This window comes from Lynx rufus, unplaced genomic scaffold (assembly GCF_022079265.1).
Source record: "Lynx rufus isolate CCGP_SWC_20201006 ecotype Redwood Valley unplaced genomic scaffold, mLynRuf1.p SCAF_1, whole genome shotgun sequence".
Taxonomy (NCBI): Eukaryota; Metazoa; Chordata; class Mammalia; order Carnivora; family Felidae; genus Lynx; species Lynx rufus.
This window is the reverse complement of record NW_025814823.1, coordinates 113242705-113264731: the sequence shown is the minus strand read 5'-3', so window position 1 is coordinate 113264731 and position 22027 is coordinate 113242705. Positions and strand designations below refer to the sequence as shown.

At 44.8% G+C, this 22027-nt stretch overlaps 1 long non-coding RNA gene across 1 annotated transcript in view; it reads right to left on the bottom strand.

Moving 5' to 3' along the window:
* The window catches only part of LOC124515941 (uncharacterized), a 252499-nt gene that overhangs the window by 152880 nt on the left and 77592 nt on the right, over positions 1 to 22027 (bottom strand). The window contains exon 7 of the long non-coding RNA XR_006962935.1: positions 14916 to 14986. This is a non-coding gene — a long non-coding RNA (uncharacterized LOC124515941). The remainder of the gene's footprint in view (positions 1 to 14915; positions 14987 to 22027) is intronic.

Below are 22027 nucleotides of genomic sequence, written 5' to 3'. Positions count from 1 at the left end.
CCCATCTCCCTTTATCACCCCTGCCCTGTGGCCAGGAGCGTGGCCTCTGTGTAATGTTTCAATGGGCATCTTTGCCTGGTGGCTTCCGGCTGAGGTAAGCCAGTGGCAGTCAACTGCAGGAGGTCAGAGGACAGGAGAAGAGTGACAGTGGGGGTGTACTTCCTTGCCATTTCTCACTACTGGGGGGGCCCCCCGGTTGGCTTTGTCCTAGACCATAGGCCAGAGTTCCCATCAGGTGGCCTCCTTCATAGAGTCCCCACTCTGGGCTCCAGTTAACATTCCCTTCTGTGCCCAGTCCTGGAGGACTGCACCACCCATTGATTTTTCTTTAAACCCTGACCATCCCTCTATCAAATAAAAATCCCTTTATCAAATTTTCCTTACAATATCCAGCCTATGTATGTATGCGTGCCATTTTCCCCTGCTGGGACCCTGATTGGTACAGCAACACAGCAAGCTTTAGACACAAAAGAGGAAATGTTGTTAGTGAAGGGGGCATCCCTGAGAGAGGAGGCTGAAGGGGCAGCAGGATCCCTGGCAAGGAGAGAACATGGGGACAGGTCCTGTGGGAAGAGGGTCAGTTACACCAGAATGGGGGTCATGCTGAATGGTGTTACGGACCCTTTCCAGGCAACGTGGCAAGGATTTGAAGCAGAACTAATCTTTCCGACATCTGGGCACGGAAAGTCTGAGAAAAGAAATAGAATACCATGTACCAAGAGTCTGGCATGAGTAAGAGGAAAAAGATGAGGTCCTGGAAGCCAAGCCCCCCCCCCCACCCAGTCTAGCAGAAGAGACAGGTGTGAGAGGAAACACCAGCAGCCCAGCAAGTCGAGCTTTTCTAACAGAGCTCTGCCCACAACGCAGCAGGTGCCTGAAAGGCATGCAGCCTGGTGGGTCCTCTAGTCTTGGGTTCCTTCTCTCCTGCTTGTGGGTCTCTCATAACCACGTCTGCACAGACGGCCTGGGAAGAGACTCTGGACCCTGTGCCTCAGTCACTCAGACCCTGAGGTTCTGAATTGTGGTGTGAGGAGAGGCACACGTGTGCCAAGTTTTAGTGGAGTCTCCACTGGGCATTGATGGTGACTTTGGGGTACTGTTAGATACTGTTTTTGCTAAGCACTTGGGATCTCATTAATCCTGCCCTGACAATCAACATTTATCTCTCTGAGATCCCAGAGGGATAGATAAATATGGGGAAATGCCTGGCAAGAAAAAAATGCAGCAAATATAACAAAACAATGTATTATTAGCCGTGGTTTTGCCTCCAACTCCAAAATAGAGAACTCTAGCAAGCTGATAACCTTTTTCCTCAGCTAGTTAGGCCTAAAGAACGGTAGGCCAAAAGTTGATCCAATACAAACCCATCACCAAGAGGAATGTAATTAGAGAGAAGTTATAAGAGAAGAAAGGGTTCTGGGTCCCAGTACTTAGTGCTGAGTTATCCTGGATCTCAGCTGAGGGAGATGTCCCAGGCCAGCTGCTAACAAGAAAAACAGGAGCAAACGGAAAGAAACAGATACTGTCTGATCAGCTACAGGAAGGGGACCCGTGTCTGCTTGCCCACCCCACCCCCCCCCCCCCGCCCACCCGCCACAGGAAGGGAAGCAGCTAAAAACAGAATGGCACCTGTGTACCAACCATTTAATTCACAGAATCTACAATAGAATCTACATTAGTATTCTTCCTCCTTGGTAGGACCCAAGAGGAGGCTGAGGAAGAGGGAAGAAGGGGGTTGGAGAGGTTCCCCTCACAAAGGCTCATGCCCTTCCTCTGCCCTGTGACCACCCGACCCTCCTGCAGATAGCAACTAGACTGAACAAAATACCAAGACAAAATAGTCCACAGGCATCTGAGACTAGAGAGTACACAAAAGTCAGGCAGCTTCTGGAGGGGATGTGATGCTCAGAACAAAGCGATGAGACTGTGTGAGGGTGAGATTTTTACGGGGTTTTGGGCCCAAGGGCAGGCTGAAATCTGCAGTCTGAGAAGTGGCCCAAACTCCAGGGGAGACCCAATAACCTTCCTGGTGTGAAAAACAAGAGGACTGAGTCTGGGGCAACCACAGCTGCTGGAAAGTGAGAGGGAACCCATGAAGGAGAGAGCCAGAGGGGGAGAACCCCAAATTCAGCATGTAAACTCTGCCAGAGTGTCTGGCCGAGCCCTGAATGCTGCACACACACACACACACACACGACAGACTCCAGAAATGCCGTAAGCTGCCCAAGAGACAGGGCTTGCCGTGTGAGCCCAACCAGGTGCGCTGTCTGCTGGGAAAACAAAAACAACAAACCTCTCCTTAGGACATAACATAATCCTGAGTCTCCTAAACGTGACATTCACAAGGCCCAAGACGCAGTTCAAAACTACTCCTTATGTGAACAGCTTGAGGCCCACACCTGCTTCTCCAGGTCAGATGGTGAGGAGCAGTTCTCCAAGTGAAGGTCCTTGGAACCCTGTCAGGGTCCATGAGGCCAGAACTATTTTTATAATGATGTTATTTGTCTTCTTATTTCTCCGTGTCTTACGCATGTACGAAGGAGTTTTTCAGAAGCTATATGACATGCGATGTCAAGACCTATTGAATGTAAAAGTAGATATGAGAATCCAGCTTTTATTAAAGCCAAATGTTGAAGAGGTTTGCAAAATATGGGAGACAGTATCACATTTTTTACTAACTTCTTTCTAATTTTGAAAATTAGGTATTTTTTGTTAGAACTACGGGATTTTGTTATTTTAACTTTTTATGGTTCACTTATTTTTGTGAGAGTTAGGAGTGTATGAGCAGGGGAGGGGCAGAGAGAGAGGGAGACACAGAATCCGAAGCAGGCTCCAGGCTCTGAGCTGTCAGCACAGAGCCAGACGTGGGGATCGAACTCAAGAACAGCGAGATCACGACCTGAGCTGAAGTTGGAGGCTTATCCATGGAGCCACCCAGGCATTCTGGGCTTTTGTTATTTTAAACAAACTGATAAATGAAAATCTAAATCTCTTAGTTCTGAACCAAGGCATCTATAACCCATCCCTGCCACCACCAGCACTGCCTGCTCGAGGGCTCACAGCTGAACCCCTCCTCAGGGACTCCCCTGGGCAGAGGAAGCTGCCTGTCCAACGTCGTACCTCCTGTCCAAGGGCAGCCCGTATCTGACAATGGGGCGGTCTGACATACAGAGGCCGGAAGCGCCCTCCAACTGCGGGAGTTCCTCGTGGGGTCAGCTGGGGCCCACACTGCATCTACATCCAAGCTCACCTTTGCCCTCTGCCCAATCCTCTCGGCCTTCCAGCTCCCAGGAAGCCTCCCTAAGAAACACAGATCTCCATTTCAGAGTCCCCCTGACATGCCGGGGCCAACTGAACCTACCACTAACGGGAAAAGGACTAACCCGGTCTGGAGCCTCCATGGGCTCTGTCTCTGATGGCAGAGTGGCAGTTCTTCTGACGGCCAGACCTCCTTTCCTTTAGGGCACGCCTGAACAAGCCTGAGGCTCCAGCCTCTAGTCCTGGGCATGCGGATGGTCCGTGGTGTGCCGAGTCCTACAGGGAGGGTCTGGGGCAATGATCGGAGTGAATCATCCTAACTGCGGTACTGGATCTGGCCCACGCTGGCTTACAAGCGCTGCTTGTTACAGTTTTACGACTTTTCCAAGCTGGTTGTTAAACAGAGCCATGTTAAAATTAAATCGTGTATGTTTACGATTAGATAAATTACATTAAAAGCAAAGGTAATATGTATTCAAAACTTTGATTACTTTGCTACATTTTATTATCTAGGCTCTTAAGGTTTTTACGTCTGTTGTATCTGTATGGTTTACCATTATATAGTATTTTCACCTACAGACACAGTAGATATAAATAACCTTAAGACTTTAGAAAGTAGTAAAATTTAGCAGAATAACCAGGAAAAAAGCAAGGCCAGATGGCCAGGAGACCAAAGGGTTGTAAAGCTCTGAGAGCAAACAGCCAAGAAGGGGTTGGATTGGTATCTTCCATTTTAGATCAGAAGTTATCCATGGTACTTCCTCTCACCCGGGAGACCACCAGAAGCTTCTTCATCCCTCCTAGCTATGCCTTCCCCACTAGCGTGCTTGAAATTACAGTCTCTTCTTTAACCACTTGGTCCTGTCTATTCATATCTTGTAACTCCGACTCTGTGCTGGGCATTGGAATAGGGAAACAGACATGTCCTTGCCTTTGGGAAGTTCAAGTCTAATCGAGACATGTACACAAATCATAAAATGTAGTGACATACGCACATATAAGTAACAAGAGAGTCTCAGAAACGTTTACTGAACGAACTAGAAGCATAGAATGACTGATGGTGTGTTCAGGAAAAATTCACAAGACAGGACATATGAGCGATGTTTCTCCAGAATAGCAGACCCTCCAGGTGGGCGAAGGTGCCAGTTGGAAAGAACACTATGTGAAAAGGCACAGAGGTAATTTAGGATATAGCTTTTTATTGCTGGTCATGGGGACTGTGCAGAGCTGTGCATACTCTCCACTGGACCCTAAAGACCACATGTCGTCCCATCAGCTTTAGGTCTGCAGGCACCAGAGACCAGAAGGTTTATATAACAACCACAGCCCTAAGGCCAAGCTCACAGGCTATTGTAATCTCCCAAGCTAATTGGATACTATTCCTATATTCATATGCTCCCACAGCTTTGTATGATGATTCAGAGGTTTTATGATTAATGTCATATTAGAAGCACACCCCCCTCCCCCGCCACCGGGGAACTGACTCCCCTGAAAATCTTCCAAAGACAGGACTTATTTTATTCCTTGCTTGGGATGGTTAAGACAGAGTTGTTGGATGGAAGGGGTCGAGGGGTCATCAGGTGACCCGTATCCTTTGCTGTCTGGCTCTAGAATCAAGTCCAGGATTGGTCCACTGACCCTCAGTTTGGAATAAATGGTTTCGATGGATTGGAATTCTGGCAAAGTTCCTAGATGCTCAAGCAGTCTGCATTACAAGCTGTTCAATTGCCCGTGTGGCAAAAGAGGAGGTTATTGTAGCACTGAAATCACAATACAGCACAGGTCCCTCCAGATCTGTGTAGCCACAGCTTCCAACTTTCTCTCCTGTACCAAGAGGCTTCAATGAGCAGCCAGGAGCCATGAAGGGACAGCACACTGCAGCCAAATGAGGATGTGCTGTCTTAACTGTCATATCGACAGGGAAGACTGACAGGTTCCAAGCTGGCAAGCCATAAGCCTTTCAGATATATCACATCATAATGAACTTGTTTGCATTCTGCTTCCCTGGTAAGACTGCCAGCTCCCTGAGGGCACAGATTGGGTCTGGTTCATCTCTGAGTCCCAAGAGTTTGTTAGGTGGATGGAAGGATGGATGGATAGATCATCAATCTTGTCCAACAGGAATTTACACTGAAAAATGTTAAGTAATTTAGAAAATGTTTATTAAACACTTAACTACGTTCAAGGTAGTTTTCTTTGTTCTTTATGGATTATCTTATTTAATCTTCATAGCACTCTTATGAGATACGTGTTATTGGTATCCCTTTTACAAAGGAGGAAACTCCTCCTTAGAAAAGATGAGCCATTTCCTAAAGATCACATAGCTAATGAGTGGAAGAGCCAAGGTTCAGATCTATTCTGTCTGATTTCAGAGCCTCGCTTCTCGAACACAACTGAGTCATGGCAGTAACCTAGGGCCATATGTGATGAAGGGAGGCAGGGAATGAAACAGGTTGGGGTAGTGACACACGCTTCCAGGGGAGGTGGGATGGCAAGTGAAGTCTACAGGATGGTTACGATCTCGAGAACTACAGAGGGGATTTAAGAATGTTCTAGATGGGAAGGCAGGGTAAGCAGAAGTTTGTTGAGACCGTGACAGTCTGTGTCTGTCAGTGAGAAGGTGGCTATGGCCCCAATTCAACCTTCCTCCTTTGCCTTTCCTCCAGGGCTTGTCCACTGAGCTGAACAAAGATGCCAGTCTTGGGCCTTGCACTACTTAACCCAAGGGAGTAAACCAGGAATGACCACATGGATGCCAGGCAATATGGGACTTATTTCCACATAGGTAGCTGCCTGCTGCCCCTTCCCTGTGGTTCAGCCAACATTGCTTGAGGCTGTCATGGGGGCTACCACAGGCTCTGCGAGAGGCAAAAACATTAGGGTGGATCAAAGGTATACTTGCAATTACGCAGGAAGCCAAGGGGAACTGCAGCGTTCAAAGTTCAGTTAGCAAGAGGACAAGAGGGTGCTTAGAGCATGTTACAGCACAAAACAAAGTCTTTCCGTTATGTTTGACAATGGAGCACAGAGTGTTCCCTGTTTCGGATCATGAGGTCAGGATGTCAAACGGATCGTCAGTGTGAATGTTGAAGACTCTGAAGGAGCGAAGAGAATCAATAGATAAAATCGGGATCCACACGCCAGACAATGTGTCAGGCGCTCCCTATGTGTCACCTAATTAAATTCTTAGAACTCTTGTATTAGGATATGGATTCAGAAAGGTTATATGACTTACGGAAAATTATCTAGCTTTTAAGTCGTTGTATCATTTTTCAAAGGCAATTCTGTCAGGCTCCAAATGCTTTGCCTGACAAGTCCCCTTCTACAAAAATATCCCACCGATTCTCTTCCTGGGGATAGAGCATGATCGCACAGGGCTCATAGTTGGGACACCTGGTTTCTACTGGAGTACATCATACTCTTCACTTCTTTCCTTTGAAACACCAAGTTCTCAAATATTCCTCTAACTGGGATGAATTCTATGCAACAATGGCAAGATCGTCCCGCAGCAATGAGTTGCGAGAATGATCATTTTCTCCTACATGTCTCTAATTTACAAAACATAGATACCATCAATTTCTAATGCAGTGACTAGTTACGCTTAATTATTTTTAACATCATTTCCTACTAATGTGTTTGGGGGAAGTGATTATTGGAGTTGTGACTGAAGCACTAGAAATGCTATTTGGGAGACAGATGGTCCCTGTCGACCCAAGAGGTCCATCCATCAATAGGAAAGTGAAGCCATCCCCCAGGTGGGACGGCCGGTGTGTGAAACCCCACGTTAGTGTGTGTGCATGTGCACGTGCATGCACATGCACACATGTGGTTGTAGAGGCTGCTGGCTATGACTCTCCGTGTGGATACAGGACTCCTACAAAGAGTTTCAAGATTCATTAAAATAGCGTACAGCATAAAGTAAGAAGCTCCACAGATCTCTGGGTGAAGAAGTTTCCCTTTAGTGACTTTCCACATCCCAAGATCATTCAGAACTCCTCTGGAAGAATACAGGGAGTTGGTAGAAACCTGGCAATTAACCTTTTACCAATTACCAATGTTAATTCCTGTTACTGGGAGCAGAAATGGAAGTTGGAGGAGGACGAGTCAATGGCCAAACTCATGCCTCTCTCTCCTCCCTCATTCACTGCTGTCCTCTCCCACCTCCCTACCTACAGTGTGGCGGCCCTGCGCTCAAGGATCCTTGATTCCATCTCCACTTGGTCTTGCTGCCTTCCTCTGCCAAATCCTCAGAGCCTCTTTTCCCTCTTACCCATTAGAAAATCTCTCCTTTCATTGAAATTCCATCGCTTTTAAGAAACCTATGCTGGCCTTGACCCAAATTCTAGCATCTGGTACCCTCTTTCCAAATAAAATCATCCGGAAGAAGAAAGAAATGAAAGTAAGCATAAACAAGCATCGTCTTCAGCATGAATTGTAAAATTATAAATCACGACCACTCGGAACGTCAAACATTTTTAGAACGGTAGACACGGCATGTTGCCAGATGACTGAAGTTCATGCAATGCCTCTCTATCCAAATACAAATGTAATTAGTGATAATAATGGCTTATTGAGAGTCTATTACATACCAGGCATAAGCTTGGATTTGGAAATAAAATGAAGAATGAGATATGGTCTCTTTCCTGTAGAAGCTCTCTGTACAGAGGAACTGATGGACAAACAAAATGAGAAATGACAAGACGACAGGGACCTACAGTCACCCATGGCAGAACCAACAGAGGAGGGACTATCTGAATACTGAGAAAAGAGGGCAGGAAGAGGTGACTTGTTGCCTACATTTGGAAGAAGGAGCAGAAATGTGGAGGGTGGGTTGAACACAATGGGGAAGAATTTGCCAGGCAGAGGGAGGAGCAGAAACACAGCTGTGGAAATGTTAAGGAGCTAAAGCATCCTTGGAGGACACAAGTTCAGCGTGAGCAGTGCACGGTAGGGGGAGAGGGCACAGGAAGACCGGCATAAAACGAGGTGGGGAGAGCAGGGGGAGGCCTGGGTTTGAAGGTCCCATATGACATGGGAAGGCTTTTATCTTACACCTAGTGGGAAACTGCTAGGGGTTTTCAGGAGGCGAGTGGTGAGACCAAATCCTTTTATGGAAAGTTCATTCAGGCTGAGGAGTAGGGGCGAGGAAGTCAGGGTGGGCACAGGGGCCTGGAGATGTGGCAGCGGGGGAAGAAAAACCAATCAGGATACTATGGTCAAGGTCCAGGCAAGAAAGGAACTCAGACCCCAGCAGGGGAGGGATGTCTGTGCCTCCTCGGAGGGCACAAAGCAACCTTTCAGCTAACACTTAGAGCACTTCAACAGCGTCCAAGGAACAACACGTGAAAATGTCAAGGGACAGTGTCTGATCTTTTCTGACACACTGAACCCCATGAAACACTAAGAGCAAATTTTGCGTTTGGCCTTATTTCCCCGTTTGCAGATCACTGTTGTCTGCAATTCTAAGAAGTACACTAAGAAATCCACGCCATGGTTTCCACTTGCAACAGTTCAACATTTTATGATGGATCCACTTTCATTTTGAAACAAGGTGATTCGTTTGTGTGCATAAATCACCTGAATAGAGAGCCCCAGCGAGTCTCATTGGAAAACAGCTCTGTACGCCCAACAGCAGCTTAATATTCCTTCAGTAAAAGGTCTCTCACTCTCCTAGGGAAACCATTTCAAAAACTGTCAGCCTCCTCCCCGAGAGCTTTCTCTTGGTTTCTGAAGCAGACTGTGGGCCAGCAGTGCCCTCTCCTGGCACCTTGGAGGTACAGCTTGACACTCCCTTTTTTAGGCACCGAGGAGGTCTTCGTATAGAAAGAAGCCATTGCTGAGATTCTCTCTACTCAGAGACCTAAATTAGTAAGTTATTTAGGGCCAAGAGTTGTGGCTGAAGTAGGGATCAAAGAGAAGGCTGTTTTTCCATGGGCAGTGTGAAAGAGACAGGATATATCAAAAAAAAAAAAAATGCCTACATTTGTGGTCCAAAGCTGAGTTCAGGTGCCTGCATTGTCTCCTTATCTGCCATGTGACTCTGGACAGGTCGTTTTCTTTTTGTTAATCTCACAAGACCCTTATGAGCACTAGATGCAAGAATGGATCTAAAAGCCTCTGCACATGGGAACTATGTCAGGGATATGTCATATACAAATTTGAAACTTCCCTAAAGGAGTGTAATTGATATAAATGGGGGGGGGGATCTGCTTGCAAATATCAAGGACCTTAACCAAAATAGGCTAATCCTTTGACCCAACAATTACACTTTTAGAATTTATCCCAAAGACAAATAAGTGAAGTGTGGAAAAGTTCAATGTACAAAGATGTTCACTATGGTGTTAAGTATAATTCAGGTGAGAAATCCAAATGTCCAGAAAACTAAGGAAATGGTTTGATAAACTCAGTATATCCATACCATGTGTTTACACTTACCTCTGAAAATCAAGGTTTATAAAAAGGTTTATTAGATTAAGGTATTTATGACGTTAAAAAGAACAGGCTGTATATCGTGTTAAATATAGTATCAAGGGGGCACCTGGGTGGCTCAGTCAGTTAAGCGTCCGACTTCGGCCCAGGTCATGATCTCGCGGTTCATGAGTTCAAGCCCCGCGTCAGGCTCTGTGCTGATGGCTCAGAGCCTGGAGCCTGTTTCAGATTCTGTGTCTCCCTCTCTCTGACCCTCCCCCGTTCATGCTCTGTCTCTCTCTGTCTCAAAAATAAACAAACGTTAAAAAAAACAATTAAAAAAATATAATATCAGGGATGTAAATACAAAAAATAAAAAAAAAAACTTTGAAATGAAAAAATGACATCAAGTGTTAGTAAGGAGGTAAAAGAGTACTTTCATACACTGCGGATACAAGTGAAAATTTGTAAAGTCAACCCGGACAGCCTTTTAGATAGATTTGTTAAACAAAAAGTGTACATATGATTTCATTCTTGAGTGATTACCTCAGGGGAAAAAAAAACTTGCGTGTGAACACAAGAAATGCACATAAGGATATTTATCAACACATTTTTTATAACAGTGAAAAACTGGAAAAAACTTGGACGTCCACCCACGAGGAAATGATCAAATGAGTTACGACAGGTGTGTCTGGATAGACCGGGGGGGGGGGGGGGGGGGGGCAAACAACAGTGCTATCCTGATGCCTTAAGGAAAGAGAAAAGGCTTCTCTCTCACTGACACTGTATGCCTGACACACTTTCGCTGTGGATTCAGCTCTGTGGCACCCTGAGATCCAGGTAGAACCATGTGGTAGCTGCTAGCCACATGTGGCCACTAAGCGCTGGGGACGTGGCTGGTTGGAACAGATATACACTGTAAGTGTAAATTACACACTGTATTTCAAAGGCTGAGGATTAAAAATGTCAAATATCTCAATTAATTTCAATCTTGATTGCATGTTGAAATGAGAACGTTTACATATACTGGGTAAAAAAAAATTCATTATGAAGTTAATTTTACTTGATTTTTAAATTTAAAAAAAATGTGGCTTCTAGAACATTTAAAATTATAGACCAGCTTTTACTACATTTTTATTGGACAGAGCTGGTCTAAAACATCTCTAGTTCCCAAGGCAAAGGAAGAGAGATGGTGAGGCTCTCCTTGGCTCTTAAAAAGCTTTTGCATGGAAGTGACACGTGGGAATTTGGTTTAAATGCCCTTGCTCAAAGGAAATTATGCTGGCACACCTGAGTTAAATCGAGTGGGCAACTACAATGCTGTCAGGTCCCCAGAAAAGAGCAACAACTAAGATATTGGGAGACGGCCCTCCACGGACCATGCTGCGAAACACCTTGCAGGGGTTAAAATACTAGGGTACGTGAGCTGACATACAGAGTCCAAAAAATATTGCTGAGTACAAAAGCAAGTTGTTTAACCATGCACACTATATCATACCGTTTAAAAAATACACACACCCACATGGGCAGAACAAAACTGCATACTTTATGAGGGCATATATCATTCAGGTAACTACGCATAGAAAAACGTCTGGAAGGATCCATACCAAACTTAAACCAACGGTCACCTCTTCAGGGGGAAGGGTAGCGTTACCTGTAATGTTTGAATATTTAGACCTCAGGAATGTGCTCCTCTGTGGGTTGGAGGTCTTCTGTTTGCCCCTCCAGATTGTCCCTCTACCCTTGTCCACCTGTCCGTCCTGTGCTTGGGGAGGCCGACCGCCCTGAGGGGTAACCACTCTCCCTGGTTTCCAGGGGCCTCCAGCAGGGAGAGTGAAGATGAAGGACAAGTATACACACCCATCCCATGCTGTCCCATCACACACTCTTCCTGACGAGGGGCCCTCCCCATGCAGCTCGCTAGCTGGCTGTCTTGGGTCTGAACATTGTTTCTCCCTCACCCCACCCTTAGGCTGTGAATGGCAGTGGCAATGGCAGCCCAGGTTACCGGACCCCTGGGGTCCCCGGCACCCTCACATCCTGCCCATGCCCTCACCAACAGTAACTTTGCTAAGTTCTCTTCAGCTGACACAATTTAAATGTGTCCCCTGCTTTTGTCCTTCTTTTGTCTTTTTGCTGGGTTTGGAATACAATGTGTTACTTAAAAAATCAGAAATAAATACAAATCACAGAAGAAAACAGAACCTGGATGGAATTATGACAACAATGTTGAATTTGTTTTGGCGATAGGATTTTTCGCGAGCTACTTTCTGTGATGCTGCACTTCGCTGTAGTTACTTTCTCTGTAACAAACGTTGCCTTTGTAATTCACTTTCTAAGTAAAAGTACAAAATGGACAACACCAGTAAACAAAAAAAAAAGGTTACTCTAAAAGTGAATTTATTCAGAACTTGCTGACCATTGTTTATGGAACTGGGGCTAACAGGGAGTAGGTCCTTTCTTATCTGGCAGAGAACACCCTGCCTCCTTCATAATATCCAGGAGAAAAATCACGACTAGCATTTACTGAATGCTCATGACAGGCTAAGCACGGTCTTGTTCCCTGCTGCGGGTGACCTTCCTGTGACCCACGGCTAACAGCGCCACTGTTTTCTCTCGCGCGGAGGCAGGACCGCTTTCTGGCTCCCGAGCTGACTCCCATTACACGCCGCCCCACAAAGGCAGACTGGAGCATCACCGTGTGGGAGTTCTGAGTCCATTCCCATGGCCAAGGCATTCCAAGTGTGGCACACTGCTCTGAGACACGCCTGCTAAGTCCCGCACTGAGACATTCCTTGGGACAGCCACGGGGAGATCTTCCAAGGGCCACCGTCGTAAGAATCCCCTCCCCCTGCCTCTCTGGGCCAGGGCACTCACTGCCCACTGGTAACACTTCATTTTTTTTTTCATTCATTCAAATGTCTCCTGGGGCCCCGCACCCTTCCATGTGCAGTAAGACAGAGAAATGAGGCGGGTCTTGGAGAGGAATCACTCCCCTCTTTAATCCAGTGTGGGTCGTTCTTGAATCACAATATCAGCAGTATAGCAGGGTAGCAGAGGAGGAGAAAGATGAACAACCAAGGGGAGCTAAGTACTTGACTTAACTGACCTCTCCCCAGGGAGGTCTTCCCTGGGCCAGGGGCAATGTGAGCATCTGTGTGCCCCCTCAGGGAGCAAATGGTAATGTCTGGAGAAGCCCTGTGTTAGGACAAAGGACAGACATTGCTGTTTGGTCTCCTTGGAGCAGTAGGGGGCCTTAGAAGGAATGTCAGCTGCCTGAGACACACAGCCTGGCCTCATGCACATGCTTGCTCCTCTGGGAAGGGGACAGGGACTGCTTCAGGTGAGATCATTTGATAAAAAGTAGGCTTCCCCTTCCACCTAAGGAAGCCCATTTCAGGTGCACCATTATTTGTGGAGAGTTCTGGTTAGCGGAAGATCTGATTGGCCCCCAAAGCATATGGATTTGATTAGAACCTTCCTGTTATCTTAATTGCGCAAATCTCAACTAAGCAAGTCAGGATCTGCTTGGATTGAGGGCACTTTTCCCAAGGAGGAGCCTCAGGAAGCATTGCCCGCTGGGACGGTTACATCTGGGACCTGAGCTCAAATCCAGACCCTCCCGCCCACTGGCTGTGGAGCCACAGGAAAGCAGTGAAGCTGTCTTTTGTGTCCAACGGACAGAACAGCCTCCCTCCTGGTGGTAGCCGAGTACACAAAGCAAAGCCTCAATATACACGAGAAGATGTCATTATTAGTGGCGAGAGGGGTATCAATAATTAATCAGCCACAGCGTGTCTCGTGAAATGATTTCCTCATTTGTATCTTGCAGTTCTGCCCCCTCAGACTATTTTCTAAGCTTCTGCAACAGAGCGTGGCTTCCGAGGATGTTTATTTTTTTAATTAAACAAGTTATTTATATTTTATGGTAAATACACAGAACGTAAAATTTACCACTTTGGGCCATTTTTAAAGGGAAAGACTCAATGGCAGAAGTCCATTCACAGTGCCAGGCAACCATTGCCACAGTCGACTTCCAGAATGTGTTCATCATCCTAGACAGAAACTCTGTACTCGTGAAAGATTAGGTCCTCCTTTTCCCCTCCCCCCAGTCCCCAGTAATCTCTATTCTACTTCCTTTCTCTTTGACTATTCTAGGTACCTCATATGAGTGGTATCACATAATATTTGTCCTGTTGAGTCTGGCTTATTTCACTGAGCACTGGGTTTTCAAGGTTCACGATCCATGTGGGAGCATCCCAGGATGTTATAAGTCAGGTTAGCGTAAGTGGATTCTACTACCTTTTTTGGCTAAAGATAAAGCAGTGAAGCTGCCTGACTTGACCCTGGCCCTGCCTCCCACCCCGCCGGAGCTTAATGTGGCCTCACCCCTATGGTCCATCATCATAGAGGGGGCGGAGGCAGGACACAAGCCCTATTCTGATTACAATCTGGATTCACCACACTCAGCCATGCTGCCTACTAAGTGCCAGACCTTGGTGGTATTTTCTATCTACTCCTCATTCATCGCTTTGGGCTTTAGAGTCAGACAGATGTGAATATGGTTTGAATCTCTAGCTCTGCCACCTGCTGGCCCATCTTCAAATACACACACGAAAAGTATTTGGCACAGTGTCTAGAATACGGTAAGCACTCATCAATATTAGCTGTGCTTTTATTCATTCATCCAATGCCCATTTTCCAGATGTAACTTCGCAGGCTCCATAAGGACAGCAACCATGCTTGTCTTATTGTCATGACACCTGCACGCCCAAACACGGCATGGCACCTGGCAGTCAGTGTTGACTGAAGGAGAGAGCACAGCCGAGGCCCCAGAGCTGGGCTGTGACTTCGGAGTCTGAACTCGCTCCATGACTGCTCACTGTTTCTCCAGGAACCTCCAGCCACCCCATGGCAGGGATGGGATGGGGAGGGGGGAGATCAACAGGTCAACAAACAATGGCCGTGGAACGTGATGCTAGTCACTTCTTTTGACACAGGCAAAAAAGATGCTGCCTGGGAACTTAGATGAGAAAGAATTCACGGCACTTGACTTTGGTCCCTGCTTTGATATTGATGAACGAAGGGCTTTCACCTCAGTGCTGCACGTAACTCAAGCTCTGCCTTAAGAGAGGAGTAACTTCTGCCATGGTAAGATCAGAAGGAGGAGAAGTGTGAACCAACCCAGGAGGTCCAGGAAGGGGTCCAGGTAGGAAGGCGCAGAGAGAAGGTTTCTGATCATCACTCACCAGCTCTGCCTCAGCTGTGGTTCTGCTGCGTAGCTCTTGGATCCCGCACTTCAGTGTCTCAGTTTCCTCACCTGTAAGAAGGGACATAACATTTCTCTTTCTTTTTTTTTTTTAATTTTTTTTTTTAACGTTTATTTATTTTTGAGACAGAGCATGAACGGGGGAGGGTCAGAGAGAGAGGAAGACACAGAATCTGAAACAGGGTCCGGGCTCTGAGCTGTCAGCACAGATGCCGACGCGGGGCTGGAACTCACGGACCGCGAGATCATGACCTGAGCCGAAGTCGGCCGCTTAAACCGACTGAGCCACTCAGGCGCCCCATAACATTTCTCTTTCTGCCATTCTACATATGTTTTACTCCAATTCTATCAAGCCTGAGGGCTACCTCCTAGATCTGAAGGCAGAAGATTCAAAAGTGGTTGACAAATGTAATGGTGAAGACACACGAATTTTATCTGAGAAGTATTCAACGATTGCCTGGAGTGTATCCGGCACTGTGCCAGCCCCACGGAGGCTAATAAGTTATCGCCCCTGCCCTTAAGGACACACTGCTCAGCAGTTTTCATTTCACTGTATTTAATGTTTATTTATTTTTGAGAGAGAGAGAGAGAGAAACAGAATCCGAAGCAAGCTCCAGGCTCCAAGCTGTCAGCACAGAACCCGACACGGGGATCAAACCCATGAACCATGAGTTTACGGCCTGAGCTGAAGTCAGACGCTTAACTGACTGAGACACCCAGACGCCCCATTCAGGAGTTTTCATTTTCAAATGAAAAAAAATACAGTAACAAAATAAATAAAATTTAAAAAATGAAATGAAAACGCTAACAGCAGAGGTGACTGTGTGACTCCCACATCCTCCCCACAAACTGCCTCCGGGAAAGATAATGAATGTCACTCTGGAGTCACGGCTGCAAATTTTAAAGAACCAACTAACCCAGTAAAGAAGTTTGCGATATGCTGTCAAGCAGCTGAACTTTCTTTGCCCTTTCACGAAAAGGATTTTAATTCCACAAAAAAAGTCATGATGATATAATGGATGACAATTAGGAGCATTAAGATCTGCCACTTAGAGAGCGATAGTGCCCTGAGAGCATCAGATGTGCCCTTTGCAGAGAGAGCTTTGAGACAAGAGCAGGGGACTCAGGCCGGACAGGGCGGCCCGCTGCAGGACGCAGGTGCCCTCCCACTTGACTCCACGGGAGTGTCACGGGATGATCAGACCAGGCACATCATGTCCAGCCTTTCCACCTACAAAACCTCCCTTTCCTGACATGGAGTAGGCAGTAAGACCACTGAAAGGAGATGAGCCAATGGAAAGAGAAAACGAGTTTGGTGTCAGAAAAGATGCACATTCTGATGCGACCCTGATCATTAGATGTGTGCCTTTGAGCAAGTCAGGTAACCATCGGTAGTGTTTCTGTAGACTGCGCAGCTTATCAACGGCAGAATTTTCGTGCTTACAGTGCTGGAGGCCGAAAGTCTGAGATCAGAGCTCCTGAGGGCTTGAGCGAGGGCCCTCCTCCAGGTGACAGACATCTTGCTATGTCCTTATGTGGTGGGAGTTCTCTGGAGCCTTATTTACAAGGGCACTAATCTCATTCATGAGGGCTCCACCCTTATACCTATCACCTCCCAGAGGCCCGACCTCCTGACACCATGATCCTTGGGTGTTACGGTTTCAACATAATCAATTTCAGTAGGACACAAATATTCATACCATAGCAATAATGTTTACGTGGCCTGTCTGTTTTCATCATTTTACTTTAATCTTTCTTTTTCCTTGAATATTAAAGTGTGTCTTTTGTGAGCAGCAAACAGCTTTTGAAAAATTTCTCACCTGTCTGACAATCTTCGTCATTTAATTGGGATGTTGAATTTACACATCATGTGATTGCTGACACATTTGGGCTTAAATCTATCTTTCTATGAGTTTGTATTTATCCCATCTATTCTATACTCTTGTTTTCTAATCCTCATTTCTTTTGGAGATACCTATTTTTTATCTTATTTTTTTTCTCCTGTATTTGCTTGTTAGTTACATATGCTTTTGCTATCCTTCTACTTATCATCCTAAATATTAAAATATAGCATAATATTTCCTTATAAAGTGGTATTTTTTTAATGTTTATTTGAGAGAGAAAGAGAGCATGAGCAGGGGAGGGGCAGAAAGAGAGAGGGAGAGAGAGACTCCCAAGCAGGCCCCATGCTGCCAGCACAGAGCCCGACATGATCTCTATTCCACGAACTGCAAGATCATAACCTGAGCCTAAATTAAGGGTCAGACGCTCAACTGAGTGAGCCACCCAGGTGTCCCTAAAGTGGTATTTTTTATACTTCCTGGATAATGCAAAGTAATTAGAGAATTTAAACTCCATTTTAACTGTCCTGCCTATTGGATATTGTTGTTATTTTAATATACAGTTTTAGAATATCTCTCTATAATACATATAAAAATAAAATACTGTATCTTAACACATATATGTGGATATGTGTGTGCATACTCAAACATATTTAAATCTCATAAAATCATATTATTATTGATTAATGCAACCATTTTTAGATTTAACCACATTTTACCTCTCACCTTCCAGTCACTATTATCTGTCCTAGAGTTAACCGTTGCTGATTTCATTCACTGTAAATACAGGCTTATTTTGTTTCTTTTTTTTAGCTTCATGATTTTTATGGACTTAATACATATGCTTTTTTATGCCTGGCTTCTTTTACTCAATATTTTTCATAGAGATTTTTTTAATGCTCTTGCAACTGATTTTAAACTGCTTATCCCTACGCTGTATAACATTCCATAGTGTGAATATATCACAATTCCTTTGTCCTGCCCTTTTTTTTTTTCTGGACATTTGTCCAGACCCTTTTCCTTTGATTTTTAAAATGAGTTTTATTATGACGTACTTAGGTAGTGATTTTCTTTGTATTTACCTTACTTTGTGTGTGGAGAGCTTCTGGGTGGGATATGTGGTTTGGTTTCTTCCATCAGTTTTGGAAAATTCTCAGCGACTGACGTTTCAAATACTGCCTCTGATCCATTCTTTCCCATGTCAGTTTCTGGGACTCAAATGATATGTTTCCTGTGCTCTTTCCTCTGTCCAGCATTATTATTGTCTTTCTCTGCTTCAGTCTTGGTATCTTCTTCTGATCTTTATTCTGCTTTATTAACTCTCTGTTTAACTTTATCAAATCCTTATTTCAGCTATTTTATTTTCAGTTCTAGAATTTCTATTATATTCTTTTTATGTTTTATAGTTATTTACTCTAAATCTCCATTTGTTTTTTATCTCTGAATCATGGCCCTGCTAAAACCCCCATCTGATAACTCCCCTATCTGGATCTCCCATCGGTCTGTTTCTATTGTCTGGTTGACTTTTTTCTTTTTTGGTCCTATTTTATATTCTTTTAGGTCTGATTAATTTTGACCATGAGGCTTGTATTTAGACAGCGTAGATATCATTTGAGGCTCTAGAGGATGTATGCTCCTCCAGAGAGGATTCCTTATTATTTCTGGCAGGCAGCGAGCCGGGGCAGGTCACCTTAATGCAGTTATGGATTGAACTTCATCCTTTGTGAAGGGAGGCCTAATCCAGTATGAAATCTTTGGGGGAGGGGGTCAAAATGGAAACTCTGGGATATTTACCAGCCAGCCCCCCACCCCTCAGCAAGCTCTGAAATCCAATTTTCCCTCAATTGCAGGAGACTGATAAAATCCCTGCTCAGGCTCTTACCCTCTCTTCTGCTGCTATCTGCTCATCTTTCAGTCTTTGTCACAAATTTCCAATCTCCAAATTTTTTGGTGGGGGGAGGGCAGTGAGCTTTGCAAATGCTGGGCACCCCTCTCTGGCTTCCTATCTCTTAGAAACCTTGAATCTGCTAGTTTTAATTGTTTCTCTAACCTTCTAACACTTTCAGACACATTATTCTTCCAGTTTTTTTTTTTAGCCTTTCTAAGTGTGGGAAAAGGATCAATCTGAAATAACCTACTTTGATATTTCCAGGGGCAGAAATTCACTACTATATGCTTTTATCTTTGCCAAATTGACAGATTAATTGGTACCTCATTATTATCCTATCCCCCTATCTAAGATTAGCACCGCAACAGTGGAGGAATCCACCTTCAAGTGATTGGAAAATTAAATCACTGTGTTTAAAAGTGACCAGAGGTCGTTTTTATATCGGAAAGTACCGCAACAGTGATGAGACCTACCCTTGATTTAACCAATGTGTAGGGGGGAAAACGACTACTCACTAAGCAGGTTTGAAAAGGCAGTAGCTGGGAAAGAGTTGTTTCATGATCATAGCCTGCTAAATTATGCTCATTCAATAAAATGCTTACAATGAGTACAACAATGAGAATCACAAAGACACCACAATTAATATTTTGACAAAATATTCTGCCACTTATGCATTTATTAATTCAACAAATACTGATTGGACACCTAACACGTGCCAAACTCTGCAAAGTACTCAGAGTGGAGTTGTACATGACGAGGAGCTGGTAGTCTTTGCTACACAGTTTGAATTAAGAACTATGGCTCTGGAGGGGCGCCTGGGTTGGTCAGTCAGTTGAGTGTCTGACTCTTGATTTTGGCTCAGAACATCATCTCATGGTCATGAGATTGAGCCCCGCATCCGGCTCCACACTGAACGCGGAGTCTGCTTAAGATGGTCCCTCTCCCTCTCCCTCCTTTCCCTGCTTGCGCACACTCTAATTAAAAAAATAAATAAGCAAACAAAAAAATAACAAATTCTGGTTCTGCAGTCAAAAAAGATGTAATTTTATGTCCTCGGGGACAAGAGAGAAATTAATGTAATTTCAGTAACAAAGAATGTAATTAACGTTATACAATACTATAGTATTATTATACAAGAAGATGAACTTATGCTATCACTGACTGAAAGAATGATTCATCCTCCCTGTGCTAGATTATCTCTAATGTTTTTTTCATTGAGTTCTCATAGTTTGTGTTCTATGACCCTATAAAATCTATGGATGGTGGTGAGTGAGAACGCATTTTTAGGCTCAACAGGTTCTTAACACCCTGAGACACTAGAGGGCAGGAAAACCACACCAAAAAAAAAAAAAAAATATATACACATCCCCTTGTTGGATGATAGCATGGTGAGAAAAGGCTCTTGCTAGCCTGCATACTTTCTTCCTGCCTAGGAGGATCCTGCCCTGACCAGCCGGCATGGATCTTCCTCAGCACTTATATCTCTGACATAGGTCAATTGCATCACCATTTTCCGGCTCTCAATCCTCTCTGCAAAGACTATTTTCAGGATGGAAATTCACAACTCTTGACTAGAAATAAGATGTAATATTTGAAATTGGGAGTATCCTGGGAAATTTCCGATGCGAGGATGTTATAGCCAAAGCCTCTTGAGTCTCTAAGATTAGCACTACACGGCAGAAGAGTCCACCTTCACTATGAACCTTCTGGTTCACAGAAGTTCACTCGTTTATTGAGTCAGAGCGGAGAAAAGCACACTTGCATATTGTGTACCTAATACTTGTTCGTGTGAAAGCGATGGAGACGGGGCACAGGATAAAAGCATTTGGGGGATGACCTCACATCTGCTGTGCTGGCAGCAGGCACCCCGATGATCACAGAGCCGAGGCTGGAAACTTCCATGTGAGTGTGAAGAAATCAGAAAACAGAAGCAGGATGGTTCTGGAAAGTGGTAACAGTGAAAAACCGTTCCTTGTCAATTCAAAGAACAGGAAGTACAGGGACAGACTTCAAAGAAAGCAGGAAGGATTTTTATTTAAAACCAAGGGAAATATTCTCTGATTCTGAGGTATAAGTTACCATGGGCAGAGCCTTACGCTATCGATCAACAGGACACAAGACTAGGGAGGGCCCTGTGACTGCGCACGCCCCAACTGTTCAGTGTATAGGTAAGTAGACTGGGACCCAGTGAGAGGTGGTCTTACACAAACTCTCACAGTGAGCCTCCGACAAGGTCACTCCTATTGCAAGTCTTGGTCCAAGATGTTGATTCCTTAGACTGAAAGTCCAGGCTTAGGCAATAGGTGATTTGGGGTTGACCAACTGGTATCCAGTTATCGTTGGCATGGTTCCCAGAATGTGGTGAAGTGGTCCACTCAAAGCTAGGATTAGCCAGTTCTAGCTGGCCATGATTGTGAGACTTGGAAAACCATCATGTTCCCAGAAAATACTTTCAGACAAGAGTCTCTGCTCAGTTGGTCAGTTCCTTGTCTTGGGTATTCCAATCCTTCCATTGCCCAAAAGGTTCAGTGGTCATTGGGAGAGGCTGATGGGCTTATGTGACCACATATCTAACTCTCTGCTTTATTAAAGGACTAATAACTATTTTATCCAAGCTGATATTCCTACCTTTCATCTAACCCAAGAGAATCTGATTTTTGCCCTCTTTTATTAGTGAAGACGAGCTTGTCAATTAGTTGAGATCACTCAGAGGGAAATGGAACGGAACTCATTATGAACCAGATAGTCAGAATGCGACTTTGAGCAAAGGGCTATATTCAATTCTCACAACAACCTTGTTAGGAAGAGATTTTCATTCCCGTTTTACAGACGCAGAAACCGAGGTTCAGAAATGTTAAGAAATTGGTCAAGGGTCAAGGAAATTCTAAGCTGCAAAGTCAAAATTCAAAACATGGTGGGTCTCATTCTAAAATACATTTTCACTCAGATATAAGGAGAGCCTTGATTAAGTAACTGAGGTACCAGAATATAGGGCGCCCAAACCATGGCAGAGAGAACCAGGAACGAAGGGGTTCCCAGATAGAAAGAGGATCTCTTCAAGTTGGCTGAAGGCTGAGCCCAGGACCTATGACACAAAGTTAGGAGGACAGGGATGTGCTTTTAAAGTAGAGGCGGCCAATTTTATAATGTCAGACATTAATGTTGCATGACGCTTTGTGCTTTATGAAGCACTTTTATGTGCATTATCTCACTTGTGTCCCACTGCAATTCTGCAAAACAGGAGGAAATGATATTGCTACTGTTAGGTGATGTTTGAATAGATTGTTATGTAATTTGATATAGTTGAATAATTTTTCAGAAGGAAGGAGGGAAGAAGCGCCAGGTCTGTTGTGCAGTCTCTCC